Genomic DNA, 13,479 nt, shown 5'->3' with positions numbered 1-13,479 from the left:
TTCATGCACAAAATGTATACATTGGCTGCCTAAAATGCATGAAATATTAAGAATAAAAGATGAATAGAGAAAAATATTTAAGAGGTTGATCTTTTTTTACACTGTTATAGCATGGCTTCATGCTCAGAATGCTTTCAAATATTAGAGTCTGTTGAAAAATTAAAACTGTATTCTGATCTTAACATCATAAATTCATATCCTCATTTGTACTGTGGAGTGTAATCCCATTATACTCAGAAAGAAAAAAAGACTGTTTTGTAAGGAAGAACCCTCAGACATGCCAGAGTAAGTAGAAATAATAGTAACATTATGTTCCAAGTCATCAAACCTTTTAATTCTCTAGGACAGTTTTATAGTTCATATGTCATGGTGAATCTTTACACTGTTGATAAAGATTTATAAAAAATCACTACCTAAGCACAGGTACTCAAGTGTAAAAAAAATCTTTCTACTTTACCACAAATCAGACCCACTGGGATTCTGTCCCCTTGTTATTTTGCTTGTTTTTCAGGTGTACATTGACTTAACCCTGTTCAGAAAGGGAATCTAAATCTCTCAGGACCTTCACAGAAAAGAAGAGGCTCTACAAGCTTTCCAGAGCACTTTGGCTACAAGTGACTATCAATAGATTTCCTTTAAAAAACTGTAAATGTGAAAACTTTCCTAAAATAAAGCCAATTTATCATGTTTCTCCTTTATATATTATAGACATGTTTCTATCTTTGTTTAAAACAGTATATGTCTTCCCTTTATGTTTTCAAAAATAAAGAGCTTTTATGTCAAAATAAAAAAGAAACATGGGCAATATATTACTATTCAAATTATTTTTGAATCCTTTGATTTTGGTTTGCTTGTAGCCACTGAAATATTAAATTCTGTGAAAAATTGCCTCCTAAGAAATGTTTTCATACAAGGTCTGTAGTGCAGAGAGTAACTGACAAGGTTTATCTGCAGACACACAATCAGACACTTTATGATTGATTTTATATTTTTAGTGAAAATGACGGTTATGATTTAAAACTAGAAGAATTGGCAGAAGATATGCTAATACTTTGACAACACTTACCAAGCCAGCAGGGAAAGTGACAAGATGGATAGCACTTAGGCAAAATAACACTCAATAAATACATGGCTAGATTGGGGCTAATTATCCCCAGTACAGAGGCTTTGATGATCTTATGGGCAACCAGTAGCACCAAGGTACAAATGCTAAGAGACATAATGGGAAGAATACCTAACATCCATTCTCCTAGAATTTTTAAAGAATGTAACACATGGTTATTAACTATCGTCACCATGTTGCATAATAGATCTCTTGAACTTATTCCTTCTAGCTAACTGAAATTTTGTGTCCTTTAACCCACATCACCCACCACTCTCCCTTCCAACATACACACAGCTACCCCATCCCCTGGTAATCAGCATTCTACTCTCTAGTTCTGTGTGATAACTATGTGATGTAATGCATATGTTAACCAGCTAGATTTAGTCATTCAAGGATGTATATATACTTTCAAAACACCATATTGTACACAATAAATACATATAATTTTATCTGTCAAGTTTTAAAAAAGATACGTAATGGGTTTCATTGTAATTCAAGCAACCATAAATGCTTGAGGATTTATCTAGAGTGTGAGGCAGAGCAAGAAAAATCCATGGTTCTATCAAATACTGAACAACTAGGTGGGCAGCATTCAGGATGCTGAGAAATATTTGCATAAGAAGAAATAGAGGCAGTTATAGATGTGGAGGATGCTGAGCCACCAAGGCAAAGAGAGCTGGTAAGAACTAGCCAGTTTACCAGGGTCTGGCCCAATGTGCTAGTGCTGAGGGCTTGAGTCCTAGTCATAGTGGGCAACTAGGGTATTAGCTTAGGAAATCAGGATGATTGTAGACCTTACCTACTCAGGAAAACAATGGGACCACTAGAATGAATACAAAATAGAAATTCATGAGATGCCTCAAAATATGTTCTTGAGTCTATGTGTCATACCCTGGCAATGGATCCTCAGTCCTGTGTCAACCAGAAATGATTTGGCTGAGAAAAAGTTAAAGGATATTTTAGGTTCTTAATAAGCCATGCAAAACAGGAGATCATCAATCTGAAGAGTCACTGTGCTTTATTTTCTATGATTTTTTAAAGTGGGGTCAAAAAATGGTTGATGATAAGATTGATTCAACATATCGTATGATTTATCCAGTAGATACAACAAGAGGTAAAATAATTGATAAAATAGTGTAGTTGCTAATGAAAGTCTTCACCTCCCATCCACCATGACGTTAAAGTCTCTGGGATATAGTGATTGTTAGTAGACTTCTACCATAGAATATTTAACTATATTATAAAAATGCATTAAAGCCAATTGGTGACTGACTGCAATGTTAGACAGTTTACTTAATGCAGTTATATACTCCCCACCCTTCTTGTAACTATTAAATTTGTACTATATATGCTCTGCTGGCTCTATATTGGTCTTCAAAAAGAAAGAAAAAAAGAAAGGATGAGAAAAAAATAAAATTAGAAGATCCAGCTACAACTATTTTCTCTATTTTGCTTTGAAAGTCAATAATACTGCAGTTTGAAATCTATTCTTGAAAGGGTTTATCTAAATTTTGTCAGTGTATTTTTACCAGCATGGGGGGAATTCAAAAAGATGGGTAGCTTTTGCAAATATTAAAAATTGAAACAATTAAGTGTTTCCTTGGGAAAATTCATTCAGAGAGGATACCAACTTTTAATCTAGTTTCCCTGCTCAATGGTTTATAAATATAAATACTTTGGAGATCGCTGGAAGAAAATAAGTCTCTCCCAAACTAACCTGTGATAAAAATGAATTATATTTTAAGTGTTTCTAATGTACAATGTGTCTCTTTTAATGAGTAAATATCATTTAATTTACAAAAAATAATAATAATTTAAAGGTCACAGACTACCTTTTCTTTTTTCCTTTGACACCTTTGTGCATTCATCTCATTGTTTGACTGTTTACCTCATGCATTCAGTAATATAAATTCCTTGGCATTTAGCTGGATCTTTTTTTCTCTTGTGGTTTGAAGTTCTTTCCCTTTTTTAATTAGATTGACCTTTTGGTTCACTTGAATGCCCTCAACCTGACAAAGAATAACTGTTCTCTTCTAAGGCAACCAGAAATGAACAGAGAAGGAGTGAAAACACTGACATAAAATGAAAATTTTTGATGCTGTGATCTGGGTAACATAATTGTATAATTATTACTTTTCACAGTCACTAACACAGAGAAATTTGCGTTTTTCCCCAATTCTCACTGCTTTAATGTGATGAGCTACTTCATATCTTCCGAAATTAACACTTTTATAGGACTCCTTAAGACTAATGTATTTAAAGTGTTTTATATGTGTTTAGTAACAGCTGACCTGTTTTGCCATTCCAAAAGCCAGGCTTTAGTATTGAAAAAATAAAAAAGAGACTTATCCTCACTGTCATTCTGTCATTGTGTGAATATGCATATGATACACATATGCATATGTGCAAACACATACACACACCTAACTTTTTTTTTGTTTTTGTAAAAGTAAGTTTTAAAGAATATTTAATACATAAGTGTCATTTGAGGTAGAGTCTACAATGCGTAATTATCCAACAAACTTTTTAAGATTCAAATATTCATTACATGTATTTCCACACACTTGACCTATAATGTGTAATGCATATAATTGTGAGACTACATAATAACTAACTCATTTTGACTAATATCTTATTGGTCAAAGCTTTATATATGGGGTGAGTAAGGAACTAGTGTTGAATACAACAGAGCCATATTAATACTAACGCAAGTTACTTCTTATTCTGACATCACATTTCTATCCCCAAGAGAAAAAAAATCACTTAAAAATGTATAAAATTGGAATTAATTGACTGAGGCACACTCTATTATTTCTGAATTATCAATTAAGAATTTAAATACTGCAGTTGCTTGGTCAACTTGGTCTAAATACAAGAAAATATGATAATTGAATCTCAAGATAGGTAAAGCAATTGTGGAATAAAAACAAGGTATTGATAGCTATCTTGTTCAATTTTTAGCCCTGATGAAATTATATCTAGGATATGGAACTGAAGATCAGAAAACTAGGGAAATAATTTAATTGTTTTAAAGGGTGGCATGTAGGCACTGATGCCAGATAAAAACTCTGTCATAGCAAATTATCAAAATGATATTCCAAGCTCCACAGTATAGAACATTGCAAACCCACAAAACTAATGTATATGAAGACCACTGACATGGAAATATATTTATAATTTAATGTTCAGTAAAAAAAGCAATATCAGGATACACAATAATATGGTAAATTCTCCGTGTGTGTGTGTGTGTGCGTGTGCGCGTGTGTGTGTGCCCATAGGCATGTACACAACTCAGGCCCTTAATCTACCATCATTCATAATTTGAATGGATAAAGCAATGTAAATACTTAGGGAATAGGCTATTATATAAATACCTATGATTACAAAATAATTATGAATAAAAATTATTATAGTTCTAGAAACAAATTTGGGTAGGTGACAGGATTTTTAATGTTTTTGTGATATTTAAATACAAATATCTGGTGACAACATTAATGAGTCTGTGTAAGATCTGTGTACTAAGACAAGTTAAGACATGTTGCAATAACAAAAGCTAGTTGTAATAGTAATAATAATCCTAATAACAGCAACATCAAGAAATATAGCAACAATAACAATAATATTGGTTAATTACTTTAAAGGTGTCAAAGATCTTTACCTGTGATGTCAAAGCAATTTTACAGGAGTGCTAAGGCTATTTACCAGAGAAAGAATAGTCTTTAAGAAATGGTTCTTACACCATTAGATATCCATATGCAGAAAGATGAATTTAGACCCTTATCCTATACCATATGCAAAATTAACTAAATCAATAGGTGGACTAAATGTAAGAACAAAAACTATAAAATTCTTTGAAGAAAGCACAGAACAAAATTTTTGTGACCCTGATATAAGCAAATATTTCTTAGTTACAACAAAACCACAATCCATAAGAAAAAAATAGTAAATTGGATTTCCTGAAAATTAAAACCTTTTTTACTTCAAAATATATCAATGAGAAAATGAAAAAACAAGCCAAAGACTTGGAGAAAATGTTTGCAAATCATATATCTGATAAAGGACTTGCATCTAGGAAAGTTAAATAATCTTTCAACTCAATAAAATAGATAAGATAATTTAAAAAAGGGCAAAATATTTTATTTTATTTTAGTTTAGTTTAGTTTTTTATTGCAGTATCTTACGGGGGTACAAATGTTTAGGTTACATGTATTGCCTTTGCCCCATCCAAGCCAGAGCTTCAAGTGTGTCCACCCCCAGATGGTGCACACCGCACCCATTAGGTGTGAATATACCCATCCCCTCCTCCGCCCTCCCACCTGCCTGACACCCAATGAATGTTACTACTATATGTGCACATAAGTGTTGATCAGTTAATACCAATTTGATGACGAGTACATGTGGTGCTTGTTTTTCCATTTTTGTGATACTTCACTTAGTAGAATGGGCTCCAGCTCTAACCAGGGTAATACAAGGGGTGCTAGATCACCATTAGATACCACAGATCACTATTGGTGGGACTACAAGTTAGTACAACCTCTATGGAAAACGGTAGGAAGATTCCTCAAGGAACTAAAAGTAGACTCCCAATTTGATCCAGCAATTCCACTACTGGTATCTACCCAAAGGAAAAAAAGTCATTTTATAAAAACTATGCCTGTACTCCAATGTTTATTGCAGCACAATTACAATAGCAAAGATGTGTGGAATCAAATAAGTGCCCATCAGTTCATGAGAGGATAAAGAAAATGTGGGATGTGTAGATACCATGGAGCACTACTCAACCATAAAAAGGAATAAAATAGTTTTTTGTAGTAATTTGGATGGAACTGGAGACAATTATTTTGAGTGAAATATCTCAGGAATGGAAAAACAAACACCACATGTTCTTACTAATACATGGGAGCTAAATGATGGGTACACACAGGCACAGAGAGATATAAAGGACATTGAAAATGAAGAAAGGTGGAGAGTGGGAGGGGGATAAAGGATAAACATTTACCTGTCGGGTACAACAAACACCATTCTGCTGACTCCCACACTAAAAACCCCCGTCTTCAGAATTATACACTGTATCCATGTAACAAATCATTTGTACCCCCTTAGTATTTTAAAAGAAAAATAAAACACTTGAACGGCGCTTAAAACATAGCTTGAACAACACTATAACTAATTAGAACGAACACACATATATAGGGTACTCCTTCAAACAGTATCAGGATTAATATTATTATAAAATACATATAAGACATTATCCAGGATAAATCATAAGCTAGGCCACAAAACAAGTCTCAATAAATAAAATAAGACTGAAATGGTGCAAAGTATCTTCTTCAATTACAATAGAATGAAACTAGAAATCAGTAACAGAGGAAAATTGAAAAATGTACAAATGTGTTGGAAAAAATATTCTTAAATTAATGGGTTCAAGAAGAAATTACAATGGAAATTAGTTGAGATGAATGAAAATAAAAACACAGTATACCAAAACTTACAGAATGCAATGAAAGCATTGCTCAAAGGGAAATTTATAGCTGTAAATGTCTACATTAAAGAAGAAAATAGATATCAAACCAATAGCCTAACTTTCTACCAAAAGGAAAAAGAAAAAAGCAAATTATACACAAAGCAAAAAGAGGAAAATAAAAAAGATAGAGATTAATGAAGTAGAGAATATAAAAACAATAGAATTAACACAACCAAAACTTGTTTCTTTGAAAAGATCAACTTTACAAACCTTTACCTAGACTGACCAAGAACAAAAGAGAGAAGACTCAAAGTATTTATTACAATAATAAATTAAATTTAATACCTTACAAATAGCCTTACAGAATATTAAAAAATAGATTATAAGAGAGTACTATGAACAAATGTACACCAATAAATTAAATATCCTAGATAAAATGGACTACATTGTGGAAATACACCAAATATTAAAACTGACTCAAGAAAAAATAGAAAATGTGAATATGTATAAAATAAGTAAAAAGACTGAAGAAGTAATCAAAATATTCCCAACCAAGAAATGTTCCACAGTGAGATAGCCTCACTGGTGAGTTCTATTGAATATTTAATGAAGAATTAACAACAATCCTTCTCAAAATTTTACCCCCCAAAAGAAGAAGAATTGATACACTCTACACCAGTACTCAAGCCAGACAAAGGCATTACAAGAAAATAAAATTATAAACCAATAGCTCTTATGAATGTAGATGCAAAATCCTCAGCACTACCATTCCAAATCCAGTGTCATATTAAAAGAATTATATATCATGAGCAACTGAGTCTGATTCCCCAGAAATGCAAGGTAGATCAACATATAAGAAACAATCAGTAAAATACATCACATAATACAATGAAGAAATAAATTCATGATCATTCATGATGCACAAAATGTACTTTACAAAACTCAATATTCTTTCATGATAAAAAAAAAAAAAAACTTTTGGAAAACTCAAAATAGAAGGGAACTTCCTCAACATGGAAAAGGGCTTTAATGAGAAACTCACAACTACTCAGTGGTGAAGACTGAAAGCTTTCCCAAGATCAGGAACAAGAATGCCCATCTTCAGTACTGCTACATAATATTTGCTAGAATTTCTAATCAGAATAATCAAACTAGAAAAATAAATAAGACATCCAAACTGAAAAGTAAAATGTAAAATTATCTCTATTCTCAGATGATATGATCTTAATATATAGAAAATCCTAAAGAATCTACAAAAAATTAAAATTAATAAGTGAATTCTGCAAAGTTGCTAGATACAAGTTCAACATATATAAATTAGTTGTATTTCTACACACTGGCAATCAACAATCCAAGAATTAAATTTAAAAGCAATTTTTAAAAAACAGCATCAAAATGAATAAAATACTTAGGAATAATTTAACCATGGCAATGCAAACCTTATGTACTAAAATCTATAAAATATTGAGGAAAGAAATTAAAGACCTAAATAAATGGAAAGACATTCCAGATTCATGGATTGGAAGATTTAAATATTGTTAAAATGGCAATATTCTACCATAGTGATGTACAGATTCAATATAATCCCTATCACAATCCCTTTTGTTACAGATATGGAGACGTTGATCCTAAAATCTATGTGGAAATTTGTGTGACATATGTATTCATTATCACAATTATGGTGATGGTGCACATTTGTGAAAAGTTAAACCCATGTGTTTTATTTTAGCTCAACTATTTCTCAATAAGCCTACTAAAAACCAACATGCCATTGTTTAACATCTTTGTGTCTTAAAATAGATCCATGAATCTCTTAACAAAGGTATGGGGACATGATAGTGCACTGCATTGCAAATCAAAACACCACTTTTATAGCAAACTCCTCTGATTTTTTGTAAAAAAAATCAGTGTTCCTGTTACTTTATCTTTCTTTTTAAATATTCTGAAACTTCCAAGGTAAGTATACCATTCAAATTTATGCTTCAATTTACTAATAAGGTTTAAAATTTTAACTCTTTCAGTAATGTATTTCAAATATTATGCTACAATCAATAGCTGTTTTTTACTAAAGTTTTCAGTTTTTTCCTCTACTAGAGTCACTTTGACCTGTCTGTATTAGGCTTCATTCTGCATCATCCTCTCGCACTGTAATCCCCAAACCCTGGGCCATAGACATGTACTGGTCTGTGGTCTATTAGGAACTGGGCCACACAGCAGGAGATGACGGAAGTGAGGGAAGCTTCATTTGTATTTACAGCCACTCCTCATCTGTTGCATCACTACCTCTTTAGATTTTCATAGGGGCGAGACCCCTACTGTAAACTGCGCAAGAGAGGGATCTAGGTTGCACGCTCCTCATGAGAATCTAATGCCTGATGATCTGAGGTGGAGCTGAGGCAGTGATGCTAGTGCTGGGGAGCAGCTGCAAATACAGACTATCATTAGCAGAGAGGTTTGACTGCACTGTAAATGTAATGTGCTTGAATCATCTCAAAACCAACTCCCACCCCAGTCCATGAAAAAATTGTCTTCCATGAAACTGGTCCCTGGTGCCAAAAATGTTGGGCACTGCTGCTCTGGCAGATATGCTAATGAGGTTTGAAATGATCAAAAATTAGTAAAAGAACAATAGAGTAGAGTAAGAGTGTCCTGGACAGTTCCCATAGTGGATAAATTTTTTTTGGTCAATTCTTGATTAAAGTTTTCAATGATTAAATATAATTAACTTAGCAAGATTAACCACATCTCTTGAAGGAAAGGGAGTAGGTAGAGATACTGGAAATACTACAGTTTCAGAATACATTTGAAATGAAATCTAAGTCTATTATAGAAGTAGGGCTTCCTACTTTCTCTCTCATACTCAAACTAGCAGACAATGTTCCTATTCATTAGAAAAAATACAAATGAATATCCATTTTATTACTAGTACATGAGGCTATGTCTGCATAGTATATATCATAACTAGTGAATGTTTTGAAATCACCTTTGCCATCATAAAATTAGTGTTATTTAGTGTTATTTTTTCATTATTTTTACATAAATAAAGAATCATTGCATCTGGTTTTGTGGGTTCTCTCTGCTGAATATAATATTGGGTGGGGTTTTTTTTAGCTGTTTTATGGAGACCATGTAATTTACTGCTACAAGACTCAGCAGTTATCGGAACGAGGTATAAATGGTAATGATGGTGATTAACTTCCCTGCTTGGATACATTGAAGTTTTGGTATCATGCTAGGATGCTTTTCATAATATTCTTGACTACAAGGAACACATGTTAATTGAACTTCACATCCAATTTCCACTAAATGCATTAGTAGAATATTAGCTCATTAAAAACGTAAAAGAAAGAAAGAAAAAGGAAAAAAAAAAGAAAGGGAAATAAATAGATTCCTTGTTTGGGATCATATAAAAAATGCATAACTATTTTTAAAGTTATCTTAGAACAAAGAAATATTTCCACATTTCCCATTGCTCTTTCATTTTAGTGCTTTTCTCGGCATATATTATCTGAATCTATTTTTTTTTTACACGAGACAAAGAAAATCTCATTGTCATAATCTTGTCATATAATATTGACAGAATACATTGTTCTAGAAAAGATCTGTTTGTTAAAAAGATAGGAATAATATGTTTCTGTTTATCTTTGTAATTTGATAGACTGACCTTTGCTTACCTTAGTTTTTCCTGTCATGACTTCTACTGCTTCTTGCAGAGCCTATCCAAACTCCATGCCTCTATTACATTCCATTTTAAAAGGAAAGGAAATGGTACACAAAAATTACGTGGTTATCATTGTGTTGTAATGTATTGTGGAGAAATAATGTACATTCTGTGCTTTTTAAAATTAGTGTTTTCTTTGTCTAGACTATAAAATTCTAGAAGAAATTTGACTATCTTTTTTTAAAAAAAGTCCTATTTGCCTCACTACCTTACATTTTTGGGTTACTAACTCTGACACTGATATTTAATTTTAATCACCCAAAACTCTCTCCTCCTCCCAGAAAGAAAAACTGATTCATTCTTTTTTCCCAAGAATGGAAAAACAAGCACCACATGTACTCACCATCAAATTGGTATTAATTGATCAACACTTAAGTGCACATATAGTAATAACATTCATCGGGTGTCAGGCAGATGGGAGGGGGGAGGGGTATATACACATCTAATGGGTGCAGTGCTCACCATCTGCGGGATGGACATGCTTGAAGCTGACTCGGGTGGGGCAAGGGCAATATATGTAACCTAAACATTTGTACTCCCGTAATATGCTGAAATAAAAAAAATTGATTCATTTAGTTTTCCCTCTTTATCCTTGTAGCTTGTGCCTCAGAGAGGTTGGAAGGATGCCCTGCTCTAGGGGCAGGTCTTGATGGGTCTAAGCTAATCATGGTGATGCCTTTCCTATTGCAAGTGATTGCTTTAGCTGTAGGTATGTAATATCACTCCAGTCAATGAGACAGGGCTGACACTCTGTTGCACGGAAAAATGTTCAGAAATAAAAAATGTTTTCTCTGTAACTCAATTAAGATGAACAATTATATATACATATTTAAAAATCATGAGGTCATACTACAAATCCTTATTTACTTTTGCTTTTTTATTTAACAATATATCCTGACTATTTGTTCTGTGGTAGTACATACAGAGCTAACTCTTTCTTTTGGTGGCTACATCATATTTAAATATATGACTCTATGTAACCAATCTTGTGCTCTTGGCAGTTGAGTATTGGTAATTTTTTATTATTACAGGTGGCTAAAATAAAAATCTTTGCTGCAGACACAAACAAAAACCAAAAAACTATTTGTCTGAATTTTTTTTTCATTTCTGAAATTAACACATAGAATTGCTACAGTTTTCTAGGCTGAGGAAACACCTAGTTTTACAAAGATGTACATAGCCTGGAGCATTCAGGATACTTTTGAACACTGAGTTAATGAAGTCTAGATTTTTCCTATGCCAAAATTTTAGTCATATAAGGTAATACATGTCTTTTTTACTGATAACTACTTCAAATTCTTGTCATTATTGTTCTTTTCAGCAGAATGTGTCCTAACTAGTAGGCACCTACTAAATATTTTGTGGATTATAACAATAGTAATCAGTTACTCCAGGTTGTCCTTAGAACTGTATGGCTGAAAAAAAAAAAACAGTAAGTGAAAAAGAAAAATATGAATCAATATTCCAAGTACTTATCTAAATTTATATATATTATATGAATAGATTCTGGATAAATGTTTATGGAATGTTTCCATTTATTTGTAATAATAGGATTAAAAATAGACACAGATTCAATCTTCTTGGCAATTATGGTATATACGGAGAGGCAGAAATTTAAAAAAAAAAACAGTGAGAAGCAAAATGATCATAGTTGTGAAAATTGCTATGAAAGAAGAGTTTAGCATGTTTTGAAAACATATAACCAAAGGTAAGGTGGAGAGAAAAATGAATGGAGGAAGGCTAGATAAAAAACATTTGAGTAAAAGACTGCCAAGTGGTGGAATGGGTGGCATGTTATTGGATAATTTCTGAATAGGATGCACGAAATCTTTGAAATAAGAAGGAACATTCATAGGTTTTAGTGTAGTAACAATCTGGCCACATGTAGTCACATGTAGTGACAGAGGGAATCACAATCACAAGGGCTTTCCAAAGCAGCAGAGTCTCACCCAAATCAGCACTCTCTTTCATGCACTCAGGTAGTTCCCATCATACCACACACTGAGAACGATTTCGTATTCTTTAAGCAAAATTATCTTATGACAGCCACTAGAGTCTGAACAATATGTGAAGTGATTTCATTATACCTTACTAAAAGGTACCCTTATGAATGGGAGTAATGCCCCTACAAAAGGTACCCGAGAGATTCCTCTGGCTCTTTCTGTTACGTGAAGATATAAGAGAAGACAGTAGTCTGCAACCTGACATGGGGCTTTTGCCAGCACCTGGCCACGCTGGCACACTAATCTTGAATTTCCAGCCTCCAAAACTTCCAGAAATAAATCTCTGCCCTTTATAAGCCATCCAGTACTTCTGTTACAGCAGCCTCAAAGGACCAAGACAGGTAGGTATTTCAAGATAATTTTCAAATTTGAAGGTTTTCTTTCTATATCCAATATAAATGATACCAAATTTATCTTTTTCATGCTATAATAATTTAGTCATTTTACCAGAGTTGAACTTTGACCAAAATATTGAATGTCTTGAAAATGAATTTGAAGAGTCATTCCATTGAACTAAATACTGTCTTTTGAACTGTTCATTTTAACTAAAATGGGATAAACACAGTAACTGCATATGTAGGCATTTATAGATTTATCTTAAACACCTGTAAATAATATCTTTTTAATTGTCTGTGTGTGTTTAGGAGGTAAAACATACATGAAATGTAAATGTCTTGAAGGAAGTTGGCTTTAGTGGCAGCAGCTACAGTGGGTAATTTGAGGTTTTAGAGGTGACTCATTTCTGCTGGACTTCCAAGACACCTACTTGTGATCTAGATAAAATACTAGAATTGTGAAGTCCATTGCTTGTATTGGCATCTTGAAAGAAATTCTTTGGTATTCACATCCTGAAATTAAGCTTGAAGAAAACATCTGCATATGGCCTCTCACAAAACATAGTTCGGGACATCATTTGCCATACATAAGGGGTTCAAATACAAGACATAGTCGGACAGGATCTTTTATAAGGTCTATCAATTAGAATAATCATGTGTGGGAATAGAAGCATGGTAATGAGTAGGCAAACGTAAACCACATTGTGAGCATTTCAATGCCATTAGAATTCATCTATATTTCAATGAATTGTTAATTTGAGGATGCAGTGTTTCTTATAATTAGAGGCACAGTTGGAAGGGTGAAAATGACACTATGTTAAAGGTATCAGCTATGAAATTCAGCTGTCTCT

The sequence above is a fragment of the Lemur catta genome, chromosome 1, assembly GCF_020740605.2.
Source record: "Lemur catta isolate mLemCat1 chromosome 1, mLemCat1.pri, whole genome shotgun sequence".
Lineage (NCBI taxonomy): Eukaryota > Metazoa > Chordata > Mammalia > Primates > Lemuridae > Lemur > Lemur catta.
This window is presented reverse-complemented; position numbering follows the sequence as displayed.